Here is a 20,967-nt window from a genome sequence, read left to right as displayed (position 1 = left end):
ATAAACCCCACTTCTCAATGGGAGGAATGTCAAGAAATTGGTGGCCTTGTCTTAAGAAGGCCACACCAAGGATCGATTTTCTCTTTCCCTTAAGGATTGCCTCCCTCTGGTATTCTTGAGAAAGGGAAGTTCTCTCAATTCAGGTCCCAAATCGTCCACAAAACAACCAGCTGCTCCTCCATAAAGTGTGTCTTTTCCAGCTCCCCTGAAGGTCACTGCTCCCCTTGCTGAGGATCTTGGTGTCCAATAATGGATTGTGGTTTCAATGTTGTAATTCCGCTACCTCCACAACGGCCTACGTGGAGAGGGAAGGCAACATAGGGTAGGCCCTGTCTCTTACATCCCTTGGCAAAAGCATGATCCGCATTTGTGTGGATTCATCATATTTTGTGAAACACTGAGAGAACCAAAAGGAACGACAATATATGAAGAAAGTCATTTAAAACTACATTATGGGCCTGACTCAGCCCAGATTACAAAGGAAAAGTCTCCAAAGGGATAACAGGGAGTAGATCACATGTGTCTGCCCTCCTGTCTTCCCTCATCTCTCTGAGAACCTCCTTTATAAAATCTGTGTTATAATCTTCATTTGCTTTTTGAGAAATTCCAACTCTACCCATGAAGTTGTTTTGAGTTTGAACTCGAACTGAAGAGATTGAGTTCTCTTTCTCTAATAGTATATTTCCTTAAGTTGGAGTTATTCAGTCCATAGTGATACCCCAGGGAACTCCAGAGGGCTAGTCCACCACTATCACCAGAGTGGGCTTGGGCTCTCCAGATTCTTTCCATTGGTGTTCTGAGTCTCAGAGACACATTCGGGAGTGATTCATCCAGTCTACATGGAGGCATCCCCCATCAGTGTGAGTTAGAGAGCCATCTCGTATTTTTCTTATTGTCTTGCTGGTAATTGTTTGAACACACACATAGGTCTTTCAAGAATAAATAGTTATTCTTAAAGGCATTTGAGGTTAAAAGCCTAAGAAGAGGAAATATTGCCCTAATTGTCCCAGAATTTGCATGACCTCTCTGAGTATAGGGATTAGATTTCATTTCCTATCCTTTCCTCACTCTCCTATCCAAGTTGTGTTCTCCGAGCCTCCAGGAAATTAGAAATTGACCTGTTGCTGACCATGTACAGTTTTATACATAAGACTTGGCTGAAACTTTGAAATTATGCTTTTAAAGTCTCAAATAAACCCTCAGAAAAGGGCAAATTCTCAGTCAGCTTCTGTTAGGGAGCAGGGAGTGGAGAAGGTTCGAGGTGAGGCTGGCTTCATTCCTTAGAGTCTGAAGGAGTTAGCTCGCAGCAGTGCCAGGGGCCTCGCAGTTCAGCTCTGTAGCATGAAGCTGGCTGGTGGCAACAGATCTCGGCCCAGATTCATAGCCTGACCTGAAAAGCCAGTTGTGCTCTAGGCAAGAAGGCCATTCATGAGCAGATTCAAGAGCCCTGTTCTTCCAGAAATATTGACTTTATATGTCACCAAACCAGGAACCCAACCCTACAGAGTCTAGTGTTGAGGAGAGTAGTATAGGTTCTCCTAACCCTGCTCTTTGTTCCCCTTAGGCACAGCAGACCCCGGCCTCCCCAGTGAGAATTCCTCTCCTTTCTCAGTGCTTTTATTTCTCTCTGTCTGCCTGGAGACAGTCCCTGACCAGAGCAGCTGGGTTTGAGCCTCCCCATGTCTGCGTCCTCCCGAGTCACCTCCCTCTGTGGTCTTGTCAATTCAGTTCTGATTTCCCATTTGTCTCCTCCCTTTCCACTTCCTAAAACATAACTTCTGTATTTGCTGCTTGCTTCAACTCTGTTCTTCTAGTACTTAAGCCAATACTTTGAGTTCCATTCCAAGTCTCCAAACTCCTTTCCTTCCATCCAAGTCTCCAGAGTCACATGTCCTCCGGCTTTTAGAATGTTTTTAGCACATAATCAGTGTTATCATTCATTTATTAGATTTTGAAGTTTCTAGTTGGCTATTGAACCAGCATGAACATTAATGGTCAAAAGCAACTATAATTACTGAGATTCCCACTATGGTCCTAGCAAGATGTCCCAAGTTGTTAGGTTGTAAGAACCATACTGACTTTTAATGAATTGAATACATTACAGTATGTTCAAGGTAAACCTCCTGAGATTAATTTACTCATTAACTTATTTTCATTTCATGCTTAAACCATAAATAATGTCAATCTTAGAGAACCACATTTTGATAGTTAGAGCTTTTGTTGGAAATGAAAGAGCTTTCATCTTCAGTAAATGGGATAGACTTCCATGTGAATATAAAATGTGATAATCATATTTATATATATTTTTGACATGCTAACACTCTCAATCATTTTTATTATAGCTTAGGTGTAGTAAAAAAAATAAACATTCCCCAAAATGAGCTTGAAGAAACATTCTTCGGTGACTCTCTTCTGAAATCTGAATCATGCTGCACTCCTGCTTGTTTTCCAGCTTCTGGAAGAGTCTGTTCCCCTTTGGAGACTGCTTTTTTCCATCTCTCTTTGCCTGGCCAACTCCTGGCCATCTCCTGGGACTCAAGATACCTGACATTCTCAGGTAGACTTTTCTGACGTACCCCACTCCTCCCCTAAGGCTTGATATCATAATACCTTGTACGTTATAGCAACGATTATGGTTGTGATTGAACATGAGGGCAAGGACTGTGCCCGCTGCTGCTGCTCAGCCCTGTATTCCCAGTGCCTAGACCAGCACCTGGAAAAGAGCACAAACAAATATATATTGAATGATTTAGATGAATAATTAAATGACCCAGCTGATATTTGAATGAATGAGTGCATAGACGGGAACTGTAAGAAATGATTATAAGAAAGGTCATGGCTTAAACCAATTCTCATTGAAAACAAGCTTATCTCATTTGCTGCACATAATCATTATAATGAACATCATTTGATTTCTTTTTTTTTAAAATAAGGTATTTGGTTGATAACTTATGTAACTTTCAATTTGTAACCATGAAATTGGGTCTTCAACTTTAGGCTACGTAACAGTGTCCCATACAAAAACCACAAATAATACTGAACTTCCCTACTGACCTTTAACAGTCCAGATTTCTACTTTTATTTCTACCTATGTGGGTGCAAATCTCTGTCATCCATGTGGGCAGTAGCAGAGGTCCTAGGTGAGGTTGCAGGCCTCGTCACCTAGAGCTGACTTAACTGCTGCTCTTGCTTGGGTCAATGGCATTTCTGCTAATGGATTCCCTGTTGACCCAACCTCATTCCCAAGACCCTTCTCTCCCACCCATCTCCATGCTAAAGAATGGAAAAGTTATCTACCTGCTTTCTCAGCCTCCCTCAAAGCCAGTCTTTGCTTTGAGGCTGAGCTGGGAGAATGAGATACAAGAAGACCTTTTGTTGGTTGTTAGCATTCCTGACAAAAGGGACCAATGTTTCTAATGGCAACATCTTTTTTTTTTTTTTTGCCTTGAATGTGGACATGACGGGTAGAGACGTAGCAAACATCTTGCAATAGTGGGGCAATAAGCTAATGCTCTAAGGATAGTGGAGCAGATGGTAAAAAGAGCCTGGGTTCTTAACATAGTGATCAGCTCTGGACATTATCACATAATAAGAAATCCTAAGGTAGGCAAGGTAAATCCCTGCTTGTTTAAGCCTGCATTAGTTGGTCTTGCTATTAATTGCAGCCCAAAGCATACCTCACTGATAGAGCTAAATAGGCTATTTTTAGTCTGCTTCTTAATCTAAATCTAACTATACCCTTTATCTAAATCTAATCTTAGTCTAAATCTAAACTTAATTTAAATATAAATGCTTTAAGAAGGGGCCCTTCTGATGAGATCACAAACAGCCATTTATGAAGACACTATTCGAGATATTTATAAATCTAAGAATGACTTGGCCCTTTCATCTTACTTCGTGGCAAAAAAATAAGCCTCCTGCTATGTCTCTCAGATTTTATCACATAAAAAACTTTCAGGAATGTGACTCATTTTTCAGAAAAGGAGAAATAACTCTTTTCTCAACTTCTAGTTGGTCTAAAACCTAGGCACTACCTCCACTTTAATGTCAAAGTTATTTTGGAATTAACTAATTAATAACATATATATCAGCAAACAATGTTTAACATTCAGGCACCTATGCTGGGATTATATAACACGTGGGATGTGTAGAACAGCAAATCTTTTGGCCCATTATACAACTTTAAATGAACTCATTCAGACTATGGTTATTAAATACTAAATGAAAATGCAGAAATACTTCCAAATTCACTTTATGCAAAGCCTCCGAAACGCTTAGCTCTTTTCATCTCTAGGAATTAGGGGAGCCTAAAGCTTAGACTCAAACTCACGGAGTGAGTCCTTCCTCCTCAGCCTCTTCTCTCTCCTTGCCTTTTCCCTCAAAGCCCAATGTTAATAGGTTGCACATGCCATTAACTGAGCCTCTGTTCCTACCCAGTCAGCACTGCCAAGATGCCTTGACTTTCAGCGTGTCTCCCCAGTTCCTGGCTTTGGTTTCACGTGCTCTGCTCTGAAGCACTCTCACATGAAACCAGGATGATCTGCAGGGCAGCACTGTGGAAAATGTGAAACATCAGGCATACGATAGATTTTTCAAATCTGGACTCAAATCAAAACTTGGCTTGTTTGCTGTCTGGCTGATAAGGATGGATGAGAGATGAAGACTTTGCTTTGCTGTTTCCACCGCAGAATCTGAGCATTCATCTTAAAAGGGACATTTCAGATGAAAGAGGTAATTAAGCTGGACAGTCTTTTGTTTTCTACCCTGCTGGGAATCACTGCTAACGTAGGAGCTGCCTGGATGATTAGATGGGCCGGGGGCTGGAGATGGGGAGGAGGCAGGCGCAGAGCAGCTGGATCTCAGTCTCCAAACCTGTCAAGGCCTTGGGAAAGTACTGACTGCACTCTGTCTGTGGCAGGGAAACCGTGCCTGTCAGTGGTGGCTGCCTCCCTCGAGAGGGAAGGGAGTGATTCAGCTGAAAACTGGCCTCATCTGTCTTGAGCAAGCCTACTGTTCTTAGGCCGCTCACAGCTGGTTTTTTGGTCAGAAAAATTCTTGCATTTGAACTTTCAAGATGTGTAGGGTTGTATAGGGTATTTTCATGAGTTTGTGGTGTGTCTGCTTTGCCTCTGCAGAGGCAAGATGTCACATCTGTCATGTCTGTTTAGGGTTTTACAGTCTCTTATTGATTATTCTTTACAGACCCCAGGAGGGAACTGGGCTCTCTAAGCATGAACTGGCAAGCTCACGCTCATTTAGCTCACCTGAGTGCATTGGGGCTTTTTTGATTCTGACATTCTTTCCTTTGTATAGTTTGGGGGTGACTGATTTTACCAGATTCTGTTTTGGTGGCCCATTCATATCTAACAGTATTTTGGAAATCACTAATTCTGACCATGACCCTTAAAAAGAGATACAATTTATATCACAACCTAGAACCTCTTCTAAACCTTTTTACGTGCAGTGTACTCTGATAGTTTCTGCTTTATTCCATTTTATTTTTTTAAAATGCCGATCGTGACTACTAAATTTATTTCATGATTAAGTTACACGTTGCAGTTTATTTATTTTAATTTTTGTTGGCTTAGAGTTGATTTACAGTGCTGTGTTACTTTCAGCTGTACAGCAAAGTGAATCAGTCATACATCTCCACATCTCCACTCTTTTTGAGATTCTTTTCCCATGTAGGTCATTACACAGTATTGAGTAGAGTTCCCTGTGCTCTACCGTAGGTCCTTATTAGTTATCTATTTTATATATAGTAGCAACTTGCAGTTTAAAAAACGTTGGGATATCATAACCAATTTCAAAGGACAAACGGCGTCTACCATGCTGAAAGGAACGGTGTAACTCTAAATTCATTGGTGTTAAAAATTATCCATGCTACCTGTGGTAGACAAAGCTCTAGGATGGCCCCCAGTGATTCCTGCCTCCTGGTAGTCTGAATATAGACTGGGCCCACTGACTTGAAACTGCTTAATAGAATACGGTAAAAGTGACGGGATGTCATTTTTGTGGTTGGCTTACAGAAGACTGCGACTACCTTCTTGCTCACCCTTACTCTCGTGCTAGCACTCTCTCTCTGGCTCTTCCCACAGGCTTTCTCTAATCAATTAATTTGGAGAGGTCCATGCGGCAAGGAACTGAGGTGGCTTCTGACCAGTTGCAGATCATGCCCCAGTTGAACCTTTAGATGAGACCACAGTCCCAACCCACACCTTGATTGCAGTCTTGTGTGAGACCCAGCTAAAAGTACCTGAATTCCTGGCCTGCAGGAACTGTAAGATAATGAATAGTTGTTGTAAGCAACTAAGTTTGGGGGGCAATTTGTTAGGCAGCTATAGATAACTAATACACTATCTCTTAGTGAAACATAAGATTGGCATCTGCACTCTTGGTTTTGTAACAGTGTCCACTTGCCATCATGTACACAATGAAAAAGACATTTAGAGCTCTGTCTTTGCTTTGATATACAACACTAGCCTAGTCATTGACAAAGAAGCTTTTGAAACTTGCTTCTGAAAGCCAGTGATTAAAGACTCCTTCAGCACCAACAAGATGGAAAACTTTAGAGTTATTGTCATCTTAGTGTTAAGCACTATTTTATTACAGGAGCACTCTAGTTGAGAATATTTGGAGAAAGACCATGTTAAATTGCTTGATTTGACAAGAGAGGGTTTTCTGAACTATGCAGGACGAGACATTTACAAATAACCCCTTTGTCCAGAGTTGTATCGTGTACATACTTCCAAATGCTAAAAAATGCCACAGGGCTCAGTCCTCAGGTACCTTCTCTTTTCCACCTACGTTCACTACCTGAGTGATCTCAGTCAGTCTCATGGGTCTAAATATCATCGAAATGCTGATAAAAACCTAAAAATATGTCTCAAGCTTCAACTTTTCCCTTGAATCCCAGATTTCTCTCTCCAACTGCCTACTCAACATCTCCATTTGGACGTCTAATAGGCATCTCACACTTAACACATCCATCTTCAAATCCTCACCCCCTTCTCACTTTCTTTCCTCTCAAAAAATGACAGTTCCACCCTTTGGTTCTTATGCCAAAAAATCTTAGAGTTATTCTTGTCTCTTGTCTTTCTCTCACAACCTACATCTAATCCTTTAGCAAGTTCCATTAGTTCTTCCTTGAAAATAATCCAGGACCTGGCTGCTTCTCAGACCTCCGGTCCAAGTCTTTAAAGAGCCTTCCTAGATGGTTTTCCCACTTCTGCCTTTGCCCCATATAGCCCGTTCTTAACATGGCATCCAAGGGGATGTAATTAAAACAGAAGTTGGGTCCTGCACCCCTGCTCAAAACATGGCAATGGCTCTATCTCACTTGGAGTAGAAGCCCAAGTCCTTACAAATGGCCCGTGGTGCCTGATTTAAACTGCCCCTCCTTTCTCTCAGGCCTTAACTGCTGCCACTCTGCCCTCTCCCTAGCTGCAGTCATGCTGGCCTCTTCTTTGCAAGTTTCCATTGTTGCCGTGAATGCTTTTTTCTTCAGATATCCACATGGATCGTATTTTCAGTTCTTTCGGGTCTTTGCTCAAATACTAGTAGGTCTACCTTGACCACCTTTTTATAAATTGTAGTCACCTGTCCTGTGCTCCCAGAATCCGCTATCCATCTTCCTCATTGTATTTTATTTTTCCATATCACGTCCACCTGCCATAACACACACTTTACCTTCAAACGCCACACACACCTACATTATTGTCTGTTTCCCAGCACTACAACCTGAGCTCCATGCGGGCAAACATTGTCTGTATCCTCAGAGCCTAGAAGAGTACTTGGTTCAGACTAGACATCACTAACTGTTCGCTGAATGGATGGATGAAGCTCTTTTCTCCCAGCCATTCTTTGCTTTTCTATTCACATTACAGGTATTCATCTGGTACTCCGCGAGCACCAAATGCTCAAGGGAATCCAGCGTAGAGACTGGTCATGGAGAGAAGAGTTACACATTTTGTCTTTAATTGCACATCACACTTGTGTGAAGTCTGATTTCCTGTAGGCATGGCCTTATTTCTTTCAGCTTTGGCCTTATGCACTGGTGATAGTTTAAGCAACTGTAAGGGGAAAAAAACCACATCTGGGGTCGCAATGGTCTAAAAGAAGAATATTGAATTCAATGGAGATCTAGTCCGTGATTAATAAGAGCAATATTTCTGCATGCAGGAGGCATGAATACACATTAGAAGCAAGTTAGTCAGAATAAGGAATAATAAACCGTTGAGAACTGGGATTTAGAATCTTTTTCGTTTCTGACTCATCCTTAGACTTTGAACAAAAATCTCATGACACCCCATCATTAGCACATAGTGACAGTCTTAAAATATGTATATGCCTTTTCCCCCTAGACAGGACTGTTTATAAATACTAGAATTGATTAATATCAAAAGACCTGCCCACATAATGGAAAGGAATGCTGCAGAGAGAAGCCAGAAGCCATGGACACTGCAGCTTGCATTCTTTTCTGAAGGCATCATGCTTTAGGGGAGGAACAAAGGCCCGTTTGCTGAATTAGGGTTGGGGTGGCAGTCAGAACTTCAAATTTCTTGGCATTCGCTAGTTTGAGGCGTAACTTTCTGAATACTTGAACGCAATTACATGTGGTTTCTTAAAAGAGCTTCAAACAAAGCAAATTATTTAAGGAATGTCTGTCCTAAAGGACATATCATTTAGACAAACTATGCTTTAGTCCCTCCAGACCTGAATATACCTGATGCTTTAGTCCCTCCAGACCTGAATATGCCATGAAAGAGACTTTTTCATGAATTGCTGGAATTTTCAACAACACAAAAGACAATAATCCTGGGAACTCAAATTTCTGCTGACTCATGGTATCCAAACTGCCCCAAATGTTCCTTACTAATAGTTCTCTTAAATGCATCATTTCAAAGCAAAAATCGGCTTTGAAAACATGCAACCAGACCTCATTTACCAGGGAGTCTGCAAGAAAGCACGTGGGGCCAGTGTGCAGGCGTGGTGAGCATATTTTAGGACATTTTCGTAAAAGGAGATGTGTAATAGTACAGTATTTCATGTATGTAATCACTTGGAAAGGGGCTAATTTGGGTGTTTAGAAATGTATAGATTTTCTTTTCCAACCTGTGCCTCATTCTTAATAATATTAATATCTAATATCTATTGAGCACTTTATACATCTAGGTAAAGTGCTTTAGACAGATTACCTCACTAATTCTTACGGCAGCTCTATGAGATAGAAATATTATTATTCCTATTTTGCATGAGGAAAATGGGGAGTAGAAGATTAAGTCATTGCCCAATTTAGTCTACTTTGTAGTCTGTGGGACCAGTTCGTACTCTGGTCTATATGACTGGAGTCCCTGCTGCTCAAGTCCCAGCAAGCCCCCTTGGGCCCACTGCCCTCTCTGTCATCCAAGATAATTGCGTTGAGCTACTTAATGGCACTGCTGCAGCCCCCTCTCTCCCAGGAGGGTCTGGCTGGAGCCAATTCTGTGAGGTTCCACCGTCAGGAAATTGTTGGTGGTCCATCTCCAAGTGCACCTCTTTGCTGTACCTTTAACCTGATGATATGGCCGGCAGCCGGCTTTAAAAAGTGGGGCCGGAGCCAACACTTGTCAGAGGCCTATATGGTTTGGGAATACTGTTTCTGAGGATGAGATTAGATCCTTAAGGATTTATTCTAATACTTTGCTTTCCCAAAGCACAGTCCTGTGGTTTCATACCCCTTTCTACTTCCCCAGAGGTCATTCCTTTTCTACTGTTTGTGGCCCACATGGGTTATGGGCTGACTCGGGGGCTTAGAACAGTAGTGGAAGGCCGGCTGGGTGGGTCCACGTGGCTGGACGGAGTGTGGCCTGAACCTCTCTGACTACAGGAAGGAGGAACAGAGGAGAGAGTGGCTTTCTACCTCTAGCTCCACCCTCTTGGCCCACACCCTCTCCAGAGCTGTCATTGCTGTGGCTTTTCTCTCCCCTCTGAAGTTGTGGTCACTCTGACGCGCAGTTAAGGGCAGCCAACAAGAGCCCCAAAATTTAGCCAAACCAATTCTGTCTCCTTCAGAAAATTAGCTACTGGCAGTTTCAAAGCTGCACTCCTGCTCTTACAGAGCTCTGATTTATTCCCGAGTGTCTCTTCCAACCAGCTATAGGAAATACCTCTTCTTTCAAGTCATGGTCTGCGTGGAGGACAAGAGGCCAGGGATGCCCTCCGGGAGAATTGGAGGGCTCCGGCAAGGGGTCAGCCTCTTTCCCTGTGACACAGAGGGCTGCCGAGGCATTTACACAGTTCTCTGGGGTGGTTCCATCTGAGTTAGAATGCCTTGACAGGGCAGGTGGCAAAAGCATTTCTTGCTTCAAGAAATATTCAATCCAGATAAGGTAGAAGGAACTACCCCCAGAAGCAAAATATAAGCAGGTGAAAAAATGCAGTGCCTCTTCCCAATCTATCCCACGTGGGAGCCAGGGAGCAGAGGACACTCTCTCCCCTCATTTACAAGGCTTCAGACGCACAAGGATTAAAGTCCTGGCTGACAAAAGCAGCGGGATTAGGTGCTTCCTCGGGAATCCTTCTTTGAGCATTTAACAGCCAATCTGGTTTTATTTTCCCATGATGGGGCTTAAATGCAATACAGAAGGCAAGGCTGCAGTCCACAGACCTCCACCTATGGCTCCTCTCACATCTGAGGCATTACTTGCTTGTGTGTTACACCTAATCTCACGTCAGCAGAAGAAAGTACATCTCTGAGGCAAGACTCAGATGGTGCACTGAATGACTGAGCCGGCCCCGCACCCATCAACGTCACCCTTATCCTCTCTCAGCCTGGGTGACCACACTTCGAGCAGAGCCAGCCCTCGCAGACACGGAAGCATGAGGAGCTTAAGGCCAGCTGGGTGGGGCAGTCCTCAGAAAGGGCATGGCCAATGACAAAGAAACGCCACACGCCTCCACTTCCAGAAGAGAGAAACAACACAGCCTGCAACTGATGTCCTAGTAGAACCGTATGCAAAAACATCAACGTCAAAGGGGGAAATAATGTCCTTCTATGTCTTCTTTAGGTGGGAAAGAAGACCACCATTACTGTACCCTTGTGACTTGTGACCTGCCCCTCACTGAGTGGTGGTGCTGGGACGTGAGGGAAGGTCCGCAGCATGGCACTCTCTTGCCGCCGCACAGATTCCTGGCTTCAGGTTCAAACTCTGGAACATCCACCTCGACCTTCCTCTTTTTTGGCAGAAACAATTGGGCCTCTCTTTTCTGGCATAACAAGTTCCACGCTCCCCTTTTCACCCCAATCCCTGCCCTTGGAGGGAGTCCCTGCAGACTTCCTGACTCCAGTGGTACCAGGACTGGACTAAAGGGCCCCTCCCTTGGCAGCCTCAGGGACTCCCTCAGCTAGGCGGGGTCCCTTCATTTCTCGAAGCGTCTCCATCAGTGAGGGCCAACTGGGCTGGAGCTGCACTGAGGGGTGGAGATCCAGTCTTTCTGGGTCATTACCTCATTGCTTCAGGTGAGGAGTTACTTCATGGGTCTGCAACCCAAGGCTGCACATTGGAGTAGCCTGGGGAGCTTTTCAAAGCTACCATTGCCTGAGCCCCGGCCAGCCCTTTTCAATCAGAATATCTGGAGCTCCAGCTGGGAAAGGTGGTTTGTAAATGCTCTCCAGGTGATTCTAAAGTTCAGCCAGCGTTGAGAACCAATGATTTACTCTCTTCTCATCCACACCATCTTGTTCAATCTGTTAGGACACAGGGGTTGAGCTTACTCATCCACTCTCTGGCTTCAGATGCTAAAATAAGTAATAAATTTACCAAGGGGGAGCCCAGCCAGGAGACACAGTAAGGTGGGAAGGGAGGAAGAGTTATGCTCCCACAGCTTCACCCTCCCGTGGCCAGACCTACTTAACTGAGAGGGTCTGCTCCTGTAGGCATTTTCTTTTATCCTGGAAATATCTGACGTTTGCAGGATATCCTCCAACCTCATGCATTCAGTTCTCCCTGCAAACCCTTTGAAAAATCAATCTTCTTAAAAAGAAAAAAGCCACCCCACTTGGACTAGCTTCTTACCCCGTGACTCATCCAGAGGGACAGGCACCCATCAGTTCAGGAGACTGGGCAGGAGCTGCCACGGGTAAAGTGACATCAGGGCCGCCTCTTCCTTTGCTCACAAGCTGCTTGGATCGAACAGATTCTCCCAGAAGACATCCAGAGGGGTGGGCCATGGTCCCCGGAGTGGTTCTAGCCTTAACCTCTGCTGTGACATCTCCAGGAGTGTCTCCAATCTACCGCAGGGGAGGAAAGCATCCTTCTTTTAAACGGTATAAGAGGCACAGTGAGAACCCGATTCCAATAACGCAAAGAATCAAATTGGTTGAAACTCGGATCGGTGCTCATTAAACTTGCTCCGACTCTTAGACAACCACAGATAATATCAGACCAATGTTACTCTGTTTTTCTTTATCCTCCTCAACCCCAAGTCTCTTCGCTGAGACAACTGTTCCCAAGAAATAAGGTCATGCTGAATTTCAGTGGAGCATTTAGATTCTGTGGGCTTTAAAAGTGCCCCCAGATCTCTTGAATGAATCCAGTTTATCTGGCCACATGTTTTCGGGCTGAGTTCGTGAAATCACAGCAAACTTCATCCTGAATTCTGTAATCTCGTTGTCTGGAGCTTCCAATTCTGATAAAGCTCATCACTGTCATTCGCTAGCAATGCTGGTGCCGGGTCACAGCAATTATGGGCAAATGTCAGTTTCCAAGTCTGCCAGCGCGGGTTAAATTGTACGTGGTTGAAAATAACAGCAAGGCACCTGTTCTTTCCCTTGGGGTGGGGACCCACCCACGGGGGCATGTGTGGCTGCAGGGAAGTGGGTGCTGCCTGATGGGGTCTGACCCCAGAAACGCTCACCCGGCTAAAGATGCTGGAAGAGCCGCAGTCCCTTGAAGCCAGGGACTGAGGCACCCACCTCTGGCAGGTGTTCTCACTCAAAACTTCGTCAGAAAGGACTAGTTTCAGAATTTAAGAATGGACTGTGTGTTCGTTTGCTAGGGCTGCCATAACAAAGTACCGCGGATTGGGTGGCTTCAACAACAGAAACAGTCTTGCAGTTCTAGAGGCCAGAGGTCCAAGTTCTAGGTCTCCACGGGCTCGTTTCCTTCTGAGGGCTGTGAGGGGGCATCTGTTCCAGGTCACTCTCCTTGGCCTTAGATGGACGCTTCCTCCTATGTTTCTTCACATCCCTTTTCTCTATGGGTGTCTGTCCCTGTGTCCAGATTTCCCCTTTTTATAAGGACACCAGTCGTATTGGACTAGGGCCCGCCCTCATGACCTCATTTTAACTTGATGACCTCTGTAAGGACTATCTCCAAATAGGGTCTTATTCTGAGGTGCTGGGATTAAGGCTACAACACATCTTTTTGGTGTGTGTAAGGGGGGGGCACAATTCAACCCATCACAGACAACGACTAAACTGGAATCCAATAAGAAAAGCTCACATTCCCTGAGCATTTCTGCTCTGCATGCGGCATTGCTCCGAGCGCTTTATGCCGATTAATTATAGGGCCGTGAGAATTCAATTCAGTACCATTTGAATCCAAATTTTAGAACTGAAGAAACTGAGTCATGACAGAGTTCAGCACTGTGCCCAAGCTGGCACTGCTCAAAGCAGAGGCAGAACTCAAAAACTGGTTCCAGGCTGGGTCCTGGCAACTACTCCTGTGCAGCCACCGTGTTTGGTGTTCGTGGTGGCCAGGAGAACGTGCCTCACTGACCTCCCTCTGGAGGGAATGTAACTGACCAAGGGCCCAGCTGCTGCCCTCTGAGATCCTGCCCCACCTTTGCACTGAGGTCACGCTTCCCCCTGGCGCCCTGGTCAGTGCCCATTCCCTGGCGTCGTTTGACTCCGGTGGCAGCCAGAGTGGGGCTTGTGGCCTCCCCACCAGACCTTCCTTATGCCACCTGCCCCCTGCCTGCCCCTCTCCTGCCCTCAGGGTCAGGCCTGCATCATCGTCTGACCGCGGTGTTCCCAGCTGTCTCCAGCTACCCCCTCATAGGTCCTGGCGTGTCTGGTCCTGTCTTGGAGGTCCTGGATGAACACAATATCTAATTCAAAAGCTTCAGAAAGTATAGCTTCAAATTCATTTAGCTCGTCTGTGGTTTTAAAACTATAACATTAATTATGTATAGCTGATTCACTTTGTTATACAGCAGAAACTAACACACCATTGGAAAGCAATTATACTCAATAAAGATGTTAAAAAAATAAAAATAATCCAATAGAGGGACTTCCCTGTGGTGCAGTGGATTAGACCCCGTGCTCCCAATGCAGGGGGCCCGGGTTTGATCCCTGGTCGGGGAACTAGATCCCACATGCATGCTGCAACTAAGAGTCCACACACGACAACTAAGAGTTCACATGCCACAACTAAGGAGCCAGTGAGCCACAACTAAGGAGCCCGCCTGCTGTGACTAAGACCCAGCACAACCAAATAAATATTAAAAAAAAAAACTATAACACAAAAAAATCAATAAACCCACTGTGTTTTTCACAGTTAGTGATGCTGTCAGATGCATTTCTGTTTAGGGTTCAGGAAATTGATGTCATTTATGCAGTTTTAATGTGGTTCCATTTTGTCCTTGCCGAAACACAGAGTCCCCAGGACCCAGCACAGAGTAAGCCCTCAGCAGTGGACTGACTGACTGACCTCGGGGGTTGAAGACCTTTTTGTCCCCTGACGTTCTCTACAATGAGCTTGGCTGCAGGAGGGAAGCAGACCCTCCAAGGCAGGAGGTGGGAGGAGAAAGCAGACCAGGGTGACGGTGAGGCCCTGGCTGTGTTACCTGCACACCTGCCCCTTCCTGAAAGCCGGGCACCAGCCCAATGCGTCTGGTTGCACTTGGAGACGGCAGAGGTTCTTGTGGATTCAGAAGGAGGTCGGTTAAGTCTTAGAGGCAGGAACACTGGTCCCTGGTAACCTTTTAGCCTGGGTGGTTATATTATTAAATAATGAATCACACCCCTTTTCTCTTTTCTTTTTACCAGCTGAACCATTCACCTTGCTAGTAACCCCCTCATGCTAGGTCAGGGCCTTTGGTTAGCTAGTTAGCTGTCCAGCGGGCATTGAATTTCTCTAGGCCTCAGGCTCCCCTTTTGCAGTTAAACTGAACTGAATTCCAGATGAGAAGGTAGGGATGAGTGATCTCTAGGGTCCTTCTCTGGGCGAATGGTCTCTGAAGTGCCCATCTTGGCACGAATACTGATCAGCCCAGATAAATCTATAGGGTGTCCACAGGATAGAGAATGTCTTCCAGCAGTGCATCATTTCTGCTATTTTCTACCCCAGAAAAACCACACAGTGAACCCCTTACTCTCTGGGCTATTCCCACCACAAGTGGGGATATTTGACCCAGAGAAGAGAGGTAATATCCATTTCTTTATGAGCTTCGTGGCGGATCTCACCTTACTGGCTGGTTGGGCTAATGCAGGTGTTTATCATAAATACTGTTGTTTAAAATTTCAGAAGGAATACCTTGAGGAGCAGTATATCTGAAACTCTAGATTCATATAATCTGTTATTATAGTGTCCTGTTGAATCTTCCCTCTGTGTGTTTTTTTTTTTTTTTTTTGCGGTACGCGGGCCTCTCGCTGTTGTGGCCTCTCCCGTTGCAGAACACAGGCTCCAGACGCGCAGGCTCAGCGGCCATGGCTCACGGGCCCAGCCGCTCCGCGGCATGTGGGATCTTCCCAGACCGGGACACGAACCCGTGTCCCCTGCATCAGCAGGTGGACTCTCAACCACTGCGCCACCAGGGAAGCCCTTCCCTCTGTGTTTAAAAACTTAATCTAGCAGTGGCTTTTTGAGTTCATGAGACCATGAGACCATCTCAGGAGTTTTTAAAGCAGGGCACGAAGCTGCTAGAAACTGGCTCCCTGACCACCATGAACATATGTGGGGCAGCTTTGATGTGACTGATGGGATAGTGTTTGCTGATAGGGCCTGCTAATGTTCCAGAGAGATGATGTCATTCTTGGCAGGGCCCAGAAAGAGCAACAAGAGGCCAACAGCTCCCCTTGGCTGCGAAAAGCCCCTTTAGGGCTCCTTGACTTCGCTGTTGCTGAGCAGATGAGATTGCAAAGTTCTGTGAGCCCAGCTGAGACACCTTACAGCCTGGGGATGGGAGTTTTTGTCAGGAAAGCTTGGGTCACTAGCTGGTTTACATAAATCCCTGAGAAAGGTTTACACTGCCTTTGAAACTACTCCCTGGAGTGGAGGTTTAGCATAGAGCTCGGAGAGAATTAACTCCTGGGGAGACAGTCCTTTGAGCTAGAATTGCCTCACCCCCGTGGGGAGAGATTGAAGCTCTTCTAACTCTTCAAGTCTCTCCTGATTTTGGATGGCCAAGGAAGGGGTAGGCACAGCACTCGGGGAGGGGAAGAGGAAACGTCATGGTACTTTCTAGAACTATAAAACAAACTCTACGCTCTTTCATAGAATGCATCCTTTTTTCCCCCTTTAATTTCTTGGATTCGCTTAAGCCAACCACCCAGGGAATCCTCATGTTTCCAAGTGAAGTTACTAACCAGTGGTCTCCCCTAACACAGTCTGGTCCTGGTGATACATGCCACCAGGGTCAGCAGACAACCCCCCAACTGGTCTGGCACCTCCCGTGTGCCTGCAGCCCAAACTCTTTGACCCTTTAAGGCAGATGCTTGCCCTGCTGTAATAACCCCATAGAGCCCTATCTGTGCTTGCTGGGGAAGCCCCGAGGAAAATTTGGTTCCTTGGTGAACAGCATTCACCACAGAATGGAGGACCCAGGCTGCAAGGAACTTGGTGAAAGCTGGGCTACTTTGACCATGATATTGCAAGTTGTTGGACTTTCTTCGAGGGGGTAGTAGTCTCTATGTTGGCTCCAAAAAGTGACTTATTTACCAAATTGCCTAGGAATGCAGGCCACTTGTACAATGACAAAACACACTCTTTACAGAATCGCTGGAGCATAAGAGGCTTTTATGTAGCTGGCGACATGCTTAGTGATCATTCTGCAGAAATTTTGCCAGTAAGGATACTTTTTTTTTTTTTTTTTTTGCCGTATGCGGGCCTCTCACTATTGTGGCCTCTCCTGTTGTGGAGCACAGGCTCCGGACGCGCAGGCTCAGCGGCCATGGCTCACGGGCCCAGCTGCTCCACGGCATGTGGGATCCTCCCGGACCGGGGCACGAACCCGTGTCCCCTGCATCGGCAGGCAGACTCTCAACCACTGCGCCACCAGAGAAGCCCAAGGATACTTCTTGACTGATGGAATAGATGCTGTTTAGCAGGCTTGGAAGTAGAGCAAATGCTGGTAAAGCAGATAATGTTTTCCAGTTGACTTTTATGATAATCAAGGCTCTGTTGCCATGGAAAAAATTCACCGGGATGCTGCCGTTGAATACCTTTGGGGAGAAGACTGATGGTTAGTTCCAGCTCCATAGAGAGCAGCATTCATCCAGTCCCCAGATACTCAGGGAGAGGCTACCGTGTGCCCCACAGTGTCTTAGGAGCAGTGAGCACAGAGAACACAATTCTCTACTCTCACATTTTGGGAGGGAGAGATAGGCAATGACAGAAAATAGATAAACTATAGACTATGTCAGTTGGTGACAAATGCTACGGGGAAAACTAAAGCAGGGAATGGGGAGAGGGAGAGCTGAGGGGAGGTAGGAGAGGGCAGGGAAGTCTTCTCTGAAGGTGCCATTCAGACAAGGACCTGAAGGAAGGGAGGGCATATCCTCGTGGATACTGGGGATGGATAATCTGGGAAGAGATAGCAGCAAGTGCAAAGGCCCTGAGACAAACGTCTGGGGAGGGGGAGAAAGTATATAGGCCGGTGGGGCTGGCCTGTGATAAGCAATGGAGAGACGGGTGGGGAAGAGGTCAGAGGCAGCCAGACGCCAGGCTCTACAGGCCTCCTAGGGCCAGGCACCATCTACTTCCCCTTCCCTTCCCTTTGTGGTACAAACATCCATAATCCACCATCCTATAGACCCAGCTTCTCTTTCAAGCCATTGCTGACTCCTTTGGCCACAGCCATTCCTGAAGCCCCTTCCTGACATGGAGCCCTCATTACTTCCTAATTCTTCTGGTGCCGCCGCAATGAATTGTATCGTTTCCTGTGTATGTCTTCACCTCCCATCTAGATTCTTGCTCAGTCATGGTAAAGCCATGGGTAGCATTTTCCTTTATTTCCTATAACAGTTGGCACAGTCTTAGGTACCTTGGCAAGTGCAAAGAAAATACTTGTGACATGGAAACTCTGGCTCTACATTCAGAGCTTCAAGAACTTAAGTAGTGTTTTTCCTTTTTCCTGTCTGACTCAGAGAATGCTGTTTAGGGATTGTTTCTTCTTGTCTCCTAATCAATATTCTTGTTTTAAGTACAGTGGTCTAACACAAGGAATATTTCACCCTTAAATCCCAATATTACAGAGTTTTCGAAGTTTGCTACATTTGCCCTTCCTTGCTAAGTTATCATTGGAAAACAGTGCAAGTTTTTTCAAATAGTTCTCAATTTTCTCTGTGCTTAAAATATGAAATAGATTTTTACTCTACAAGTAGCTTTCCAACCAAAAAGATAATATTCTAAAGTTCTTGGGTACTGACTCTTAGTTTAGTGCAAGAGTGGGCAACTTTTCTGACGTGGAGTACCACATTCTGTACAGAGACCTCTTTTTTTTTTTTTTACATCTTTATTGGAGTATAATTGCTTTCCAATGGTGTGTTAGTTTCTGCTTTATAACAAAGTGAATCAGCTATACGTATACATATATCCCGATATCCCCTCCCTCTTGCGTCTCCCTCCCACCCTCCCTATCCCACCCCTCTAGGTGGTCACAAAGCACCGAGCTGATCTCCCTGTGCTATGCGGCAGCTTCCCTCTAGCTATCTATTTTACGTTTGGTAGTGTATATATGTCCATGCCTCTCTCTAGCTTTGTCACAGGTTACCCTTCCCCCTCCCCATATCCTCAAGTCCATTCTCTAGTAGGTGTACGGAGACCTCTTGACAAGCTTCCTGAAGGCAAGCATCTCACCTTGTTCACTGGGGATCCCCACTGTTCAGAGACCCAGGAAGGGCCCAGTAAATGTCACTCTATACGTTCTTATTATCACCCCCATTTTGTAGGTGAGAAAGTTATAATTTAAGGTGGTAATTTGCTGAAGGTCACACAGATAATTAGTGGCAGATTCGAGACAATGGGTGCCAAAAGTTGATTTGAATCAGTGTTCAGATTTACTGTTGGCAATCAGCATTTTGAACTGCAGAACAGGAGGTAAGACATTGTATCTAAACAACACGGCTCTTTGCCCTTTGTAAATTTGTCACATAACTCTGAGGGGGCAAATGGGGAAGCTTTGTGGCTCCCTGTCTGGTGGAGATCCTGAGCAGAGAGCAAGAGGGAGCGTACTGGACCGGATCTGGTACTGGGAAAGCACAGTAATGGCAATTAGAGAAAGTGCCTGGGAGGAGGGCAGGTGATGCGGGGCAGGGGGCTTATTTTTCCTGTGGTCAACAAAGTTGCCAGTTACTTCTTTCCTGAGTCCTATAATTTACAAGTATTTGGATGAATCCTGCTAGATGGTAGGATAAAATCTGGATACAAATCAGCCACTTTGGGCTTCCCTGGTGGCGCAGTGGTTGAGAGTCCGCCTGCCGATGCAGGGGACACGGGTTCGTGCCCCGGTCCGGGAAGATCCCACATGCCGCGGAGTGGCTGGGCCTGTGAGCCATGGCCGCTGGGCCTGCGCGTCCGGAGCCTGTGCTCCGCAACGGGAGAGGCCACAGCAGTGAGAGGTCCGCGTACCACAAAAAAAAAAAAAAAAAAAAAAAAAAAAAAAAAATCAGGCATTTTGGTCGAGGCGTAAGTGATTTCTGGTTACTGAGCACTAGGAGAGCACATCGTTACCCAGTCAGGAGCCAGGAGGAGAGATGAGTAGGGAGAAATAGTCCAGAAAGTCCTGCTTCGGGAGCAGCCTTCTCCCGGGAGAGAAGCTGTGTGATCTGGTCTTTGACTGAGGATGGGTAGGTAAGTGATCTTGGTCTTCCTCTCCTAGGAATGGTGACTGGGAAGAGAGGAGGTTTAACATTGGGGTGGTGAGCTCAGCCTGCCATATCCAGTTCCCACCCTGACAAGCCAGTGCCTCACTTTTGGCTGTGCCCTCCTGGGTAGACCATAGGGAAGCTGGAGTATGCAGAGCTGAGTTCTAGCCCTAACTCGGATGCCCTTTTTATGGCCTTGGGCAAACTTTCTACTTCTCTTGCCTTCCGCTTTGTAAAAAGTGGTTTCTTAACAAATGGTTGCTCAGATCTTTCAGCTGAACGCTATGATGCTCTTCCCTAGGGTCACTAATCTTTGTTTGCTGAAGATGAATTTGGATAGCGGAGTAAGAAAGGATGCGTAATTTTGGAAAAGCTGGCATGGGAGGCCAAGGAGTGGGGCTCAAGGTAACTTTAGCATCTCTGCCACAGCAGGTGTTGGATCAGGTAATTTGGGAGCATCTCTTCCTTTAGACCTAGATCCACTGGGGAGAGAAATCTCTCCCCATGGCTTGGAAAGGGATCCAAGCCATGCTGGGAAATGAAGTTCTCTTCCCTTGCCACTAATTAAAACCTACATCCAGGTGACATTTGGTTGTACTTGCACAGCTAACTCGGGCCTCCAACCCACATACCCTTGCCCAGCCTAGAGTGTCCCAATCTTTCACCCCCATTTTAAGGACGAATGGTCCAAGCACTCAGCTGGAATTATCCTGCCCAATACTGCCCACTCTTTGACTCAGAAACCACAATCAAACAAAAGCAACCCAGAATGATGGAAAGGCAAACACACCAGTGGAAAAGTCATGGCCTCCTCCTTAAATAACCTTTTTGAAACCTCTTCAGCTTATAAATAGACTAATTTAACTCCATAAAAAAATTAATTGGCTCTGGGTCAGATC

General features: G+C 45.6%; 1 long non-coding RNA gene across 1 annotated transcript in view; it reads left to right on the top strand.

Annotated features, from left to right (window-relative positions):
* The first annotated feature begins 4,458 nt into the window (after positions 1–4,458).
* LOC117311915 (uncharacterized) overlaps positions 4,459–20,967 on the top strand; it is a 38,081-nt gene continuing 21,572 nt past the window's right edge. The window contains exon 1 of the long non-coding RNA XR_004526129.2: positions 4,459–4,731. This is a non-coding gene — a long non-coding RNA (uncharacterized lncRNA). The remainder of the gene's footprint in view (positions 4,732–20,967) is intronic.

The sequence above is a fragment of the Tursiops truncatus genome, chromosome 3, assembly GCF_011762595.2.
Source record: "Tursiops truncatus isolate mTurTru1 chromosome 3, mTurTru1.mat.Y, whole genome shotgun sequence".
Lineage (NCBI taxonomy): Eukaryota > Metazoa > Chordata > Mammalia > Artiodactyla > Delphinidae > Tursiops > Tursiops truncatus.
This window is presented reverse-complemented; position numbering and strand designations above follow the sequence as displayed.